Here is a 12,655-nt window from a genome sequence, read left to right as displayed (position 1 = left end):
AGGAGGCCCAAACCCCATGATGTTTGGACACAGAAACAGGGTCACCACAAACCTGCCCAGACCCCAGGAGCTCTCTAGGTAACAGCCTGTCACTTCACCCCATGATGTTTCCATTTTCCCTCTCCCACTACACCCCAGCTCACACCCCTCCTCCAACACCAACCTACTCACAGGGCTTGGCTCTCATCAATCTCACTGTCAACCCCTGCCTGGAACTCCCTCCCCCTTCACATCCAGCAGAACACTACTCACCCAAACAATCAATTATATTTATTGAGCACTTAGTGTGTGCAGAGCATTGTACTAAGCGTTTGGTACGAGTACAGTGTAAGAGAGTTGGTAGACATGTTCCTTGTCCACAAGGAGTTTACAGTATAGATGGGGAGGCAGATGCTAAAATAAATTACAAATAAGTACATAAGTGCTGTGGGGCTGAGGGTGAAGTAAATAAAGGGTTGAAATCTAAGGACAAGGGCGATGCAGAAGGGAGAGGGATTAGGGGACATGGAGCCTCAGTCGGGGAAGGTCTCTTGGAAGAGATGTGATTTCCATAAGGGTTTGAAGGTAGGGAGAGTGGTGGTCTTTCAGATATGACAGGTGAGGGAGTTCCAGGCCAGAGGCAGGATGTGGATGAGGGATTGGCAGAGAGATAGAAGGGACTGAGGTACAGTGAGTAGGTTGGTGTTAGAATGAGTATGCTGGGCTGTAGTAGATGTTCAGTGAGGTGAGGTAGGAGGGGGCAAGGAGAATTAGTGCTTTACAGCCTATGGTAAGGAGTTTCTTTTTGATGAGAAGGTGGATGGGAAACTACTGGAGGTTCTTGAGGAGTAGGGAAACATGGACTGAATGTTTTTTTTTTAAAAAGATCCCGGCATCAGAGTGAAGAATGGACTGAAGTGGGTAGAGAGACAGGAGCCAGGAAGGTCAGCAAAGAGGCTGATGCAGTAGTCCAGGCAGATAGGATAAGTGCTTGGATTAACATGATAGTAGTTTGGATGGAGAGGAAAGGCTCTGCACATAGAAAGCACTCAATAAATATGATTGAATGAGTGGATTTTAACTATGCTAAGTACATTGAACTGACAGGATTTGGTGACAGATTAAATATGTAGGTTGCCCACAGTAGGTACCCAGGTCTTCTGACTCCCTAGGTCCTTGGCCTTTAAAGACCACCCAAATTATGGCTATGTTTAACAAATACCATAAAAAAGTGTTGTGGGGCTGAAGGTGGTTGAATATCAAGTACTTAAAGGGTAAATACAAGTGCATAGGGAGAGGGAGATGGGGAAATGAGGGCGTAGTCAGGGAAAGCCTCTTGGATGAGATATGCTTTTAATAAGTATCTGAAGGTGGGGAGGGTGAAAACAAGGGAGAGGAAGGGAAATTGTTCCCCTTAGAATAGTCTTCATCAACAAGGTTTTGCAAGAACACAGGCCTCATTCTAGGAGAAAGGGATATTCATGACTCTGTGAGGCATAGAACGTTCCCAAAGGAGAACAGCGAGAGTGGAAACCTCCAGGGAAGATTTGGGACCAAGAAGAGGGTGGGCATTTCTCCACGATTCCACTCTTTTTCAAGATGACCAAGGAGCCTGGCCCTGAATGGGGATTGGATTCTGGTGATTGGAAAATTAAAGCTCTCTGTCTGGAATAGGGTGGAATGGGGAGCTTATAAAGTTTTATGCCTTCAGTAATGGTTCAGCACCTGGGACTCAGGTGGACTGTAAAAACATGTTTTCCAGGATTTACATTGTTGGAAAGAAATCTCTTAATGAAAAGACTTGAGGGGGGAGGGGAGGAAAGGTGTCAAGTCACTGCTAGGTTCTGTGGCTTCCTGCCATAGGGCGATGGGTGGGGTTCAGGTCTTCCTGATTTGGGTGACCCCCTGGGGTGGGGAGTGGGATGCTCCAGGGAAGAGGTTGTCATCTCTTGAAGGGAGGAAAGAACAGGGGCCCATTGGGTCAGAGTGGTGCTGGCGAGGGCTCCAGGAATATGTTTGCCCCCTCCCCCCGCTCCCGCCCCGATCTGGGCCCAGTGTGCCCCTGAATGCCTCTGCAGATGTTTCCGCCAGTTCTCGTCCCCGCTCCTTGTGTCTGGCTGCAGCATCAGGTTTAAATGAAAAACAGCAGCCCAAAGGATTTTATTTGGACAAGGTCAGTTTAAAATTGGCGTGATGACTTCAGGATCGACCGACCCCTCATCCTAATGACCTGACTGTGGGGGAGGGAGACATTTGGGAATAGGGGCTATTAGAGGGACAGTGTAAGAGCCAGTCCTGGTCCTCTTCCCCACTGCACCCCATCTCCCCAGCTGGTCAGAAGCAGTGGCTACGAGACCCAGTCCAGGCCAGTGGTAGCTTTTGTCAGACAGGAGGGATGTCCAGCATATGCCACGCGGCAGAACCGGCTGGGAAAACCAGCCTTGTTGGGAGCAGCAGGTCTTGGCCAGTACCCTGGCCCTGGCACTTGGTATTCACCAGTAAATGGGACCAGGCATGCCCATCGTTGGCTCAGGCAGAAGTGCCGCAGGCCGGGATGGATCTGGGTGTGAACTGCAGTCGATGGTAGGGGCTGGCTTGCAAGCAAAACTCTCATTTTTCCTTTCTTAGCCAGCCCAGGAGAGTTCAGGGGCTAGCTGGTCAGGCCAGCCCAGAAAGCCTGAGACACAGAGGAACAAGGAAAGAAAACAGAGGAAAGGAGAGCAAAATAAAGGGAAGGAGAAGGGAGGAGAGGGAGGGAGGGGGAAGGGGAGAGAAGGGGAAGGAAGGGGAGGCTAAGGGAGGGAAGGGAAAAGGAAGGGGAGGGAAGAGAAAGGGGAGAGAATGAAAACAGAAGGGGAAGGAAAGGTGGGGAGAGAAGGGAAGAGGGAAGGATGCAAGAGAGGAGAAAAGAACAGAAGTGAAGGGAAGAGGATGGGAGGGGAAAGGAGGGAAGGGAAAGGAAGGGGGGTGAAGGGAAGGGGAGAGACAGGGAGGGAAGGACAGGAAAGGGAAAGGAAGGGGGTGACACATGGGGCAATTTGACCGTCTCCCCAAGGTCAGTGAAAAAGCAGGATAAACTATAATCTCTATGAACTATAATCTCTGCCAGAGCCATTTCAAGAACCCTCAGGGTCAAGGGCAGACAACTCTGGGCAAGCACTTGATGTCCATTTTGCAATCCCTATGCTGTTCTATTCGATGCTCTAGTTATGCCTCTCTTGTCACAGGAATGGGACTTAGTACCAAAAAGAAATCCCGAGCTCCCATAATAATAATGTTGGTATTTGTTAAGCGCTTACTATGTGCCGAGCACTGTTCTGAGCGCTGGGTAGACACAGGGGAATCAGGTTGTCCCACATGGGGCTCACAGTCTTAATCCCCATTTTACAGATGAGGTAACTGAGGCACCGAGAAGTTAAGTGACTAGCCCAAAGTCACACAGCTGACAAGTGGCCGAGCCGGGATTCAAACCCATGACCTCTGACTCCAAAGCCCGTGCTCTTTCCACTGAGCGACATGCTTCCCTCCCCACCACCTTCCATCCTGCCCTTCACTGTTACAAGGGCTGTAGTATTCCAGGTATGTTGATAGGATGGCACCCTGTTGGTTGTCTGATAAAATGCTCCCAACTTTTCTCTCTACATCCCTACTTTCCCTTTGGTAACTCTATTTTGGATCCCCTGTCCGTGAATATATCCATTAGGGAGCAGTATGACCTAGTGGAAAGAGCAAGGGTCCAGGAGCATGAGGGCCTGGGTTCTAATCCCAGTTCTGCCACTTGCCTGCTCTGTGACCTCAGGCAAGTCACTTCGCTTTTCTTTGCCTCAATTTCCTCATCTGTAAAATGGGGATGATATACTGGTTCTCCTTCCTGTTTAGATTGTGGGACAGGGATTATGTCCAATCTGATGATCTTGTGTTTATTACAGTGCCTGGCAAATAGTAAGCACTTAACCAAGACCATTGCTATCCAATGTCATTATCCAAATCCTACTTGAGCCTTACAAGATTCCTTACCTTTTTCTCATAATAACCACTGAGGGCCTCTTATCCATAAATTTATCCAAATTCTTCTTGAACCTATTGATATTTCTGACCATAAAACTTTCAATAATTATAATAACTGTGGTATTTGTTAAACACTTACCTTAATGCCAAACATTGGACTGAGAGCTGGGACAGGCAAAGGACAATAAGGTCCCACATGGGAATCACAGTCTAAGTTAAAGGGGAAACAAGTATCGAATCCCCATTGTGCAGATGAGGGAACTGAAGCAGTGAGAAGTTAAGTGACTTGTCCAAGATCACACAGAAGATAAGTGCTTCCCAAGGGAACAGATTCCATATGCTCACTTCCCATCTCCTCAAAGGGATGAAGAAGTATTTCCCCAGGGTTTGGCACAAAATAAATGCTTGATAAATACAATGAGTTTTATCATCATTCTGGTTATGCACATGTCCAATTCCCTCTCTGCATAGCCGCTCTCGGGATCCAGGGCCTGTAACTCTTTCCCCTGCCTGGGCCACTCCTGGCCCAGAATCGGTTACACTAATAAGTACCACCCAAGGGCGAAGGTAAAGCCAGTGCTCCTGAAGTGGAATAGTCAGAAATAAAACCCAGCAAGATCCCTGGAGCAGAAGCTACCTGCCTGGACACCCCTGCCTTTCCCCTTGCCAGCCCACTAGACTTCGGAGCTGGCCTTTCCAGCTTGAATTTGCTCCATTTGCAATTTACTGTCAGGTCCTGGAAGCCCAGAAAGGTTGGGTTCCTTTCGAAGTGAAGAGAGCCTGGAGCCTGATGGGGCTTTTGGGAGAGACCCATAAATTTTGGCCCATCAATTCCTGCCCCTAGGACTCCCTCCCCTCAGACTCCCTTTCCTCCAGGTCCAGGCCTCTGGGCTCCCTCGTTTTGGACTCTCTCCTCTTGGGCTCTGGCCCCTCAGGCTCCCTCCCCTCAGATTCCTTCAGGTTCCCATCCAACCTTCACAACTGCAGAAATACCCCTTGAGCAATCAGTTTAAAAAGTGTTGACAGATTCTACTTTTACTTAGTACTGAGCTTATCTCCCTTCTCCACACAGCAGTTCAACATCTCAGCTAGGTTATTGCCGAAGGAAATGGGTGTGGATTTCCAGAGGACACACTCCTTACCAGGGTTAATTCCCTTTTCCCAGAAACTAGTCATGGATTTTGTGGACTCCCGCAGGAGCAGACCCTGAGACGGTGATTCGGGAGCTGAAGCGGAGTGCAGCTTCCCAATTCAATGAATTAAGGGTCCTGCTGTTTATTCGTAAAGTAACATTCCTAAAGTGCCATTTTCAGAGGCGCCAGGGCTCCAGGCGGCCAAGCTCAGAGGTGCAATAAGTATGGATGGTCCTTTCCAAGAAAACCAATGCTGAGGCCTGGCAACGCCTGCCTCAAATTCTATGCTAGTCTGTCCTCTAGGCTCGGTCCAGGCTGTAGGGATTGAGCCTGGGGATGAGGTTATTAATGTTATTCATAAGCAGGAACTACACAAAAGATGTGAAATCATACTAATTCTCATTTGAAGATTATGAAAAACCCGTTTCATTCAGAAGAGTTTCTCTCCTCAGGCCCATTAGAAACATGAGGTGACGCACTGAAAAATACTTCATCTGACCCCAGCAAGCAACATAAACTAAAAACGTTGTCTTAGGATAATTTGTTTTCACAAAATGAAAGAGAAAAAGAGTGAAACCTAATCAAGTTAGACCTTAAATTCATGCCCCTTTTCCACTTTTCTGACCCGATGACTGTGCAGCCGCTGACGGGGACACAAGCTTTGTGACCCGGGTCTGCAGAGCCTGAAGGTGGCCTGTGATGCTCCCGACTGGGGCCATGGATTCTGGTTAAGACCCCCTGGTCCCTAGGCAGACCTGCAGGAATTCCATTATTGGCAGGCCTGAGGAGCCCAAGCAAAGCCAAGGGAAAGCAAAGCCTCGCCAGTGTTCCTGGCCCTCTATCATACCGTATAGCATCTGGGTGGGTTTAAAGGGCATCAGTCAGACACTATCCTTTACCTTGACCCAGTCACTCAAGGTCCTTCATAACACCTGCTCCACCTCAATGGAATGGGTCTCCCCATCCTTCCCCTCTCCTTCTCCCTCATTCCTACCCATTTATTTCCAGCTTGACTGAAGGCTGAGGTGACTATTTATACTGACAAATTGCATGCATGTGTGCAGGAGAGAGAGTACACACCTGCGCGCGCACACACACACACACACACACACACAGTCCCTTCCAGCCAAAATTTAAAATCATTTTCCAAACAATGATCTCTATTTTCCAGGTCAGGAAATAGTTGAGAAAGTATCAAAAGGAATCCAGTGGTAGATTTGGGGTTAAAGCTGAGACACTGCTCCTCCAACTCCTCTTCTAGGCTCTACCCTCATCCCCCTCTCCAAAGGTACAGGCTCCACTGCGCCTCTTCAGCTGCCTTATCCTCATTTCCTCTGCCCCAAACTCAAGTTAGAGACCTGCCGTTCCACATGGAGGATTCACGGTCCATAATATTCTTAACAAATGTTCTCCCTTTCCAGGCCGATTATTTCTGTCCATGGCTGTCTCAGTGCTCGGTTCCAGAGAGGGGAGAGACGGGGAACAGAAAGAGGGATATTTGCCTCGTGTCCAAGCAGAAACCATCTAAATGGTAAATTATCGACAAGGCCAACGGATTCCTGGCTTTCCTATTTCCAGGGTAGGTTGGCTTTCACTGTTCATTGCAGTACCACTGCAGCCCGGGAATGTGAGTGTGTAGGGGGTGGGTCACTGCTGATCTGGAGTGGAGAAGAAGATTTGAATTCCTCAAGGAGTTCCTGGCCTCCCCTGTGGCACCACCGCCAGAGCTGGCAACAATATCCATCCTCTGTGGGTTTCCAGTGCACGCCTGAGAGCCTGGTGGAGCCCCGGAGGCGGGATAATCTGGGGCTTGAGGCCCCAAGTCCTGGGGCCTGGCCAAAAGCTGGAAGTGGAAGCCCAAGGACCCTGGCCTCGTGGCCAAGGAGAGGGAGCAGAGGAAATGCTTGTTGAGGCCCTAGGGACCGATGTGGGTGTGCTCGGGCCGAGGAGTGCACCCGCCACACCTTCCAGTGGGGTTAAGCGATGTACTGACCCTAGTTCTGCTTAGTAGTGTAATGGCTTTCTTCTCCACTGATGACAGCTATTCTCTTCCCTGCCTGAAATTCCAGAAACTGTACAAATAACTGAGAGCCTAGGCAGCCACGGAAACTGCCTTCTGTCAGTGATTTTGTGTACCCGCCCACCCTGGCACCGCTCTTTCAGGTCTCCCCCGACAGCTGCTCCAGCTGTCTCCTGGAAAATTCTGCACCCTTGACACCATCATAGCAGGGGGTGGGCCAAACTGCGAGCTAGAGGAATCCCCTGCCCCGCCCTTCCCCTTTGCTCGTTCATCTTCCTCTTCTAGTTGTACAGTCCATTCAGTGCACGTTCGGAACCTGATCAGGTCGACCTGGCGACAAGCCTAAATCAAATCCCTGACACAAGCAGACTCCCACCCAACATCCCCGGCAAAAGATGTGATCTTGGGACCCAGGAGCTTGGGAATGTTAAAATTTTGATTTGTTTTGTTCTGTTTTTAATGGTATTTGTTAAGTACTCACTGTGTGTCAATCACTGTTCTAAGTGCTGGGATAGATACAAATTACTTAGGTCGGACAGTCTAAGTGGGAGGGAGACAAGAGAACTGAGGCACAGAGAAGTTGTGACTTGTCCAAGGTCATACAGCAAGTAACTGGAAGAGCCGGCATTAGAACCCAGGTCCTCTGATCCCTAGGTCTATGCTCTTTCCACTAGGCCGTGTTGGTTCTCGAGTAACCCCTTCCCCTGCCCCACTACCCACTGGCTATCCAGCTGTGCCACCAAACACAGGAATAGGGGAGCCCGCTATGGGGGAGAAAGGGTGTGGCGCAGAGACACTCAGAGAAGTGTGGGAACATACCTAAGGAGACTTAACAGGCCCAGGGTATTCTCCAGCTCTCTGAGGGTCAAAGGGCATGTGGGAAGGAGAGGAGAATAGGTTTACAGCCTCTGGTGTGGATTCATAGGTGGAAAAGATAAAAAGGAGAAAGGGGGAGGGCACGAAGGTCTGGCTGAAAAGGTCTGTTAACAAAATAGTTTAGGGTGGCAGTGAGGTGGGGGTGGGTGGCAGTGAGGTGGAGGTGGTCACCAGGGAACAATAATGCCTACATGGAGGGGAGGGGGAATAAATTATAGGAGGAAAAGTAGTAATAGTATTTATTAAGCACTTACTGTGTGCACAGCACTGTAATAATAATAATAATGATGATGATGGTATTTGTTATATGCCAGGTACTATACTAAGCACTGGGGTGGTTACAAGCAAATTGAGTTGGACAGAGTCCCTGTCCCTCATGGGGTTCACAGTCTCAATTCCCATTTTACAGATGAAGTAATGGAGGCCCAGAGAAGTGCAGTGACTTGCCAAGGTCACATAGCAGACAAGTGGAGGAGCCGGGACTTGAACCCATAACCTTCTGACTCCCAGGCCTGTGCTTTAGCCACCAGGCCACGTTTCTTCCCTGTGGTAAGGCTCCCTGCATCCCTCACCCCCCAGCCAAATGTGATCACCGGCCCAGCAGGCTCAGAGAGCTTTTACTGTACTGAGGGCTGGCAGAAACCATACAGGTGGGATTTGGATGTGGTCTAATATGGAGAAAGGGAATGGGGGTGGCCTGCCTGACCTCCCACCCCAGCCTCAGCCCCGCCCTCTGATCCCCACTGGGAAGAAAATAGCTGCAGACCAGAAACTGGAGCTATGACCAGAGCTAACTGTCCTCTGTCCAGAGATCCATCCTGCCCCTCCCCGCTGCCATCTCCTTTCTTCTGCCCACAACACCCCTAAGGTTGTTCTGACAACTTCTGGGCGGGCAGAAGCAGTTTAGGGGCTAGCCTGTGGAATGGCTACCACACCTGGAGCACTGGCAACGGGGGGATGAACTTGTGGGGCCCAAGGTTCAAATTCCCCACTTAGGCTGGAGCAGCCCTGTCGTGGCGCCATCTGCCAATGGAACGCTAGGGAAGCTTGTTGTGGGCAGGGAATGTGTCTTTTTATTGTTGTTTTGTACATTCCCAAGCGTGTAGTACAGTGCTCTGCACACAGTAAGCACTCAATAAATCCAATTGATTGACTGAAGACCCCCAGAAGGAAAAGGGGATTGACTAGGTGATCTGTCTTTTCCAACTCTAAAGCTCGCCAGTCATTTCCAACGGTAGACACCTTCCCGGCACACACAGCCAATTAGGGACGCCCTTGCCCTCAAGGGTTGGCAATTCAGGCCCAGGTAATCGAGCCCAGAAGATCTGCAGCAGAAATTGGCCCTTTGTCGGGGCTGAGCCAGAGTCCTGGACCCGAGCAATGAGCTGAGCCTTTTTTTTCTTTTTTAATGGTATTTGTTAAGCACTTACTATGTTCCAGATGTTGTACTAAGTACTGGGGAAGATACCAGTTAATCAGGTTGCACACAGTCCATGTCTCACAAGGGCTCACGGTTTTAATCCCCATTTTACAGATGATGTAACTGAGGCACAGAAAAGTTATGTGACTTGCCCAAGGTCACACAAAAGACAAGAAGCAGAGCTGGGATTAGAACCCAGGTGGTCTAACTCCCAGGCCCATGATCTTTCCACTAGGTCACGCTGCTTCTTGATTAATCCCTTCCCCCATCCACCCACTTCCTATCCAACTGAGCCACCGAATCCAGGGCCAGACAGAACTGGCCATGGCTCCAGAGGCAGTGACCAGTTCTGGGGCCTGCATGGCTCACTGGCATTGTCTGGTCCCGCCATACTGAGGTCACTGGCAGAACATGTGCCTGGCCTAGAGCGGCTCCCTCCCCAGGGTCAGCGGGGACCAATCAAAGATTGGGGGCTGGTGACTCTGCTTCAACGCCTCATCCAGCATCAGAAAGTGCAGGGACAGGCAAATAGAGGGGTTTGGTGGCAGACCCAGGTGTAGCCAGCAAACCACCCCACCACCCCAGCAGCCTTGTTTTTGAGGTTTGGTTGTGGAGCTGAAAGCACACCTCAGGAGGGGTGTTTGCAGCTGAGGAGCAGAACTCTATGAAACCCAGTCTCAGAGGAAATGGAAGAATTCAGAGAACAAAACGTGACTCTTCGAGAAGGGGGCGGGAAGATTTGTACCAAACGAAAAAGGTTCTTTGCAGAGGAGGGGGGTGGGGATGGGAGGGGGACAGTGGAGGGGTCTCATCTTTAAACTATCCCGGTGGTCACCCCCAGACCTAGAGCCTAGGAATTGGGCCCAGAATGTCCCCAGTGTGCTTACCCACCCTCGCCTGATTCACATCTATGTCGGCATCCGGAGCAACTGAGGATGGTGGATTGTGGTGGGATGAACGCCAAGGACACAGAAACACAGGTCTGCAGCCAAGGGTGTCCTCACCCCATCCCAGAGCAATTAGTATCACATGAGCCAAGCACAATTCCTCCTCCTCCTCTTCCTTGTCCCCTTCCTCCTCTTAATCTTCCTCTGCCAGGCATGGGGAGCAGGAATGGGGGTGGGAGGGGGTGGAGGGAAGGTGTTTTATGGCCTCAAAGACCAGAACCAGTCTGCAGACATGATCTATTAGACCTCATTTTCATTTGGAAGCTAGCTGAACCAGACCATCTTCCCGTACCGGGCAGCCCATGGAAAAGCCCAGTCAGGGCTGGAAATCACCCCTGGGGAGCTGGGCTAGAATGGGTTTGGCCAGAATCTGGGTCTGAGGTTGAATTCAACTAATAATAATTATTGTGGCATTTGAAAAGTGCTAAATGCTAACCACTGTGCTAAGGACTGAGTTAGAAACGAGAGAATCAAGGATGGATAATAATAATAATAATAATGTTGGTATTTGTTAAGCGCTTACTATGTGCCGAGCACTGTTCTAAGCACTGGGGTAGACACAGGGGAATCAGGATGTCCCATGTGGGGCTCACAGTCTTAATCCCCATTTTACAGATGAGGTAACTGAGGCACAGAGAAGTTAAGTGACTTGCCCACAGTCACACAGCTGACAAGTGGCAGAGCCGGGATTCAAACTCATGACCTCTGACTCCAAAGCCCGTGCTCTTTCCACTGAGCCACATAACCAAATGGCTCCAGCCCACTGTGGCCCCGTTTGTGTTTCCAAGGTGAAGTCACTAAAAGCCAGCATCAAGCAGAGTCCGGGTGCTGAAAGCTACCCAGCCTGGCTTTCCTGATGCCCTCTGAGTGCAGAATTTGAGATTTTCTTTTATGGTACTTGTTCAACACTTACTAGTGTCAAGCACTGTACTAAGCACTGGGTAGACACAAGATAATCAAGTCGGACCCTGTCCCTCTCTCACATGGGGCTCCCAGTCTAAGGAGAAAGGAGTAGGATTTAACCCCCATTTTACAGATGAGGAAACTGAGGCATGGAAAAGTTACGTGACTTCCTGAAACTCACACAGCAGAGAAAAAGTGGAGCAGGATTAGAACTCAGGTCCTCTGAATTCCATGCCTGGCCTCTTCCCACTAGGCCACGCTACTTCTCAGACAGATGCCCAAAGGAAGCCTTCTGGTAGCCACCACTTGCTTGGGTGATTGACACTCAATACCCATTAGCCCCAGAGGGAAGTAGCACTTAGCCTCTCACAAGGCTCTTTGGGCAGAGGTTATGCTAATGCTCAGAAGGATAGAGCTCTGAGGTCCCCTGACCTCTATAAGTCTGTTACCAAAAATGAATTCTGAGGAATAAAGGAAAGGCAGTGTACAAGCAAAGAGGGAAGATGGAGTTACATACATACATCAGAAAACAGTGCAGCCTAGTTGAAAGATCCCTAGGAGACTGAGGACCTGGGTTTTAAACCCGACTCTGCCACTTGCCTGCTCTGTGATCTGGGCCAAGTCACTTCACTTCTCTTGGCCTCGGCTTCCTCATTTGTCAAACGGGGATTCAATATCTGTTCCCCCTCCTACTTAGGCTTTGAATCCCATACGGGACGGAGATGGTGTCCAACCTGAATATCTTCTATCGTCTCCAGTGGTTGGCCCAGAGTAAATGCTTAACAGATCTCACAGTTATTATTATAGACCCAGGGTTATTTTTCAAGAGGCCAGCATGATCTCTCCAAAGCCACAAAACACCATGTGAAGGGCCTGTAATAATAATAATAATAATGTTGGTATTTGTTAAGCGCTTACTATGTGCCGAGCACTGTTCTAAGCGCTGGGGTAGACATAGGGGAATCAGGTTGTCCCATGTGGGGCTCACAGTCTTAATCCCCATTTTACAGATGAGGGAACTGAGGCACAGAGAAGTTAAGTGACTTGCCCACAGTCATACAGCCGACAAGTGGCAGAGCTGGGATTCGAACTCATGAGCCCTGACTCCAAAGCCCGTGCTCTTTCCACTGAGCCACGCTGCTTCTCTAACACATTCGCCCTAACAGCAAAAAGGCATCTTTGGAAAATTCACAAGCCAGAGGATCTTGATTAGATGGACAGAGGAAGAGGGAATTGAGATGAAATAAATTGATCATAATAATAATAATTCATTCATTCAATCATATTCATTGAGCACTTATTATGTCCTCAATAAACAATGAACAGACACATTTCCAGCCCACAACGAGCCGACAGTCTAGAGGATAAT

The 12,655-nt window shown here is 49.4% G+C and overlaps 1 protein-coding gene across 2 annotated transcripts in view; it reads right to left on the bottom strand.

The window, feature by feature from the left end:
- The window catches only part of ADAMTSL3 (ADAMTS like 3), a 349,633-nt gene that overhangs the window by 128,647 nt on the left and 208,331 nt on the right, over positions 1-12,655 (bottom strand). The gene's annotated exons all lie outside the window — the stretch shown is intronic.

Source organism: Ornithorhynchus anatinus, chromosome 5 (assembly GCF_004115215.2).
Source record: "Ornithorhynchus anatinus isolate Pmale09 chromosome 5, mOrnAna1.pri.v4, whole genome shotgun sequence".
Taxonomy (NCBI): domain Eukaryota; kingdom Metazoa; phylum Chordata; class Mammalia; order Monotremata; family Ornithorhynchidae; genus Ornithorhynchus; species Ornithorhynchus anatinus.
This window is presented reverse-complemented; position numbering and strand designations above follow the sequence as displayed.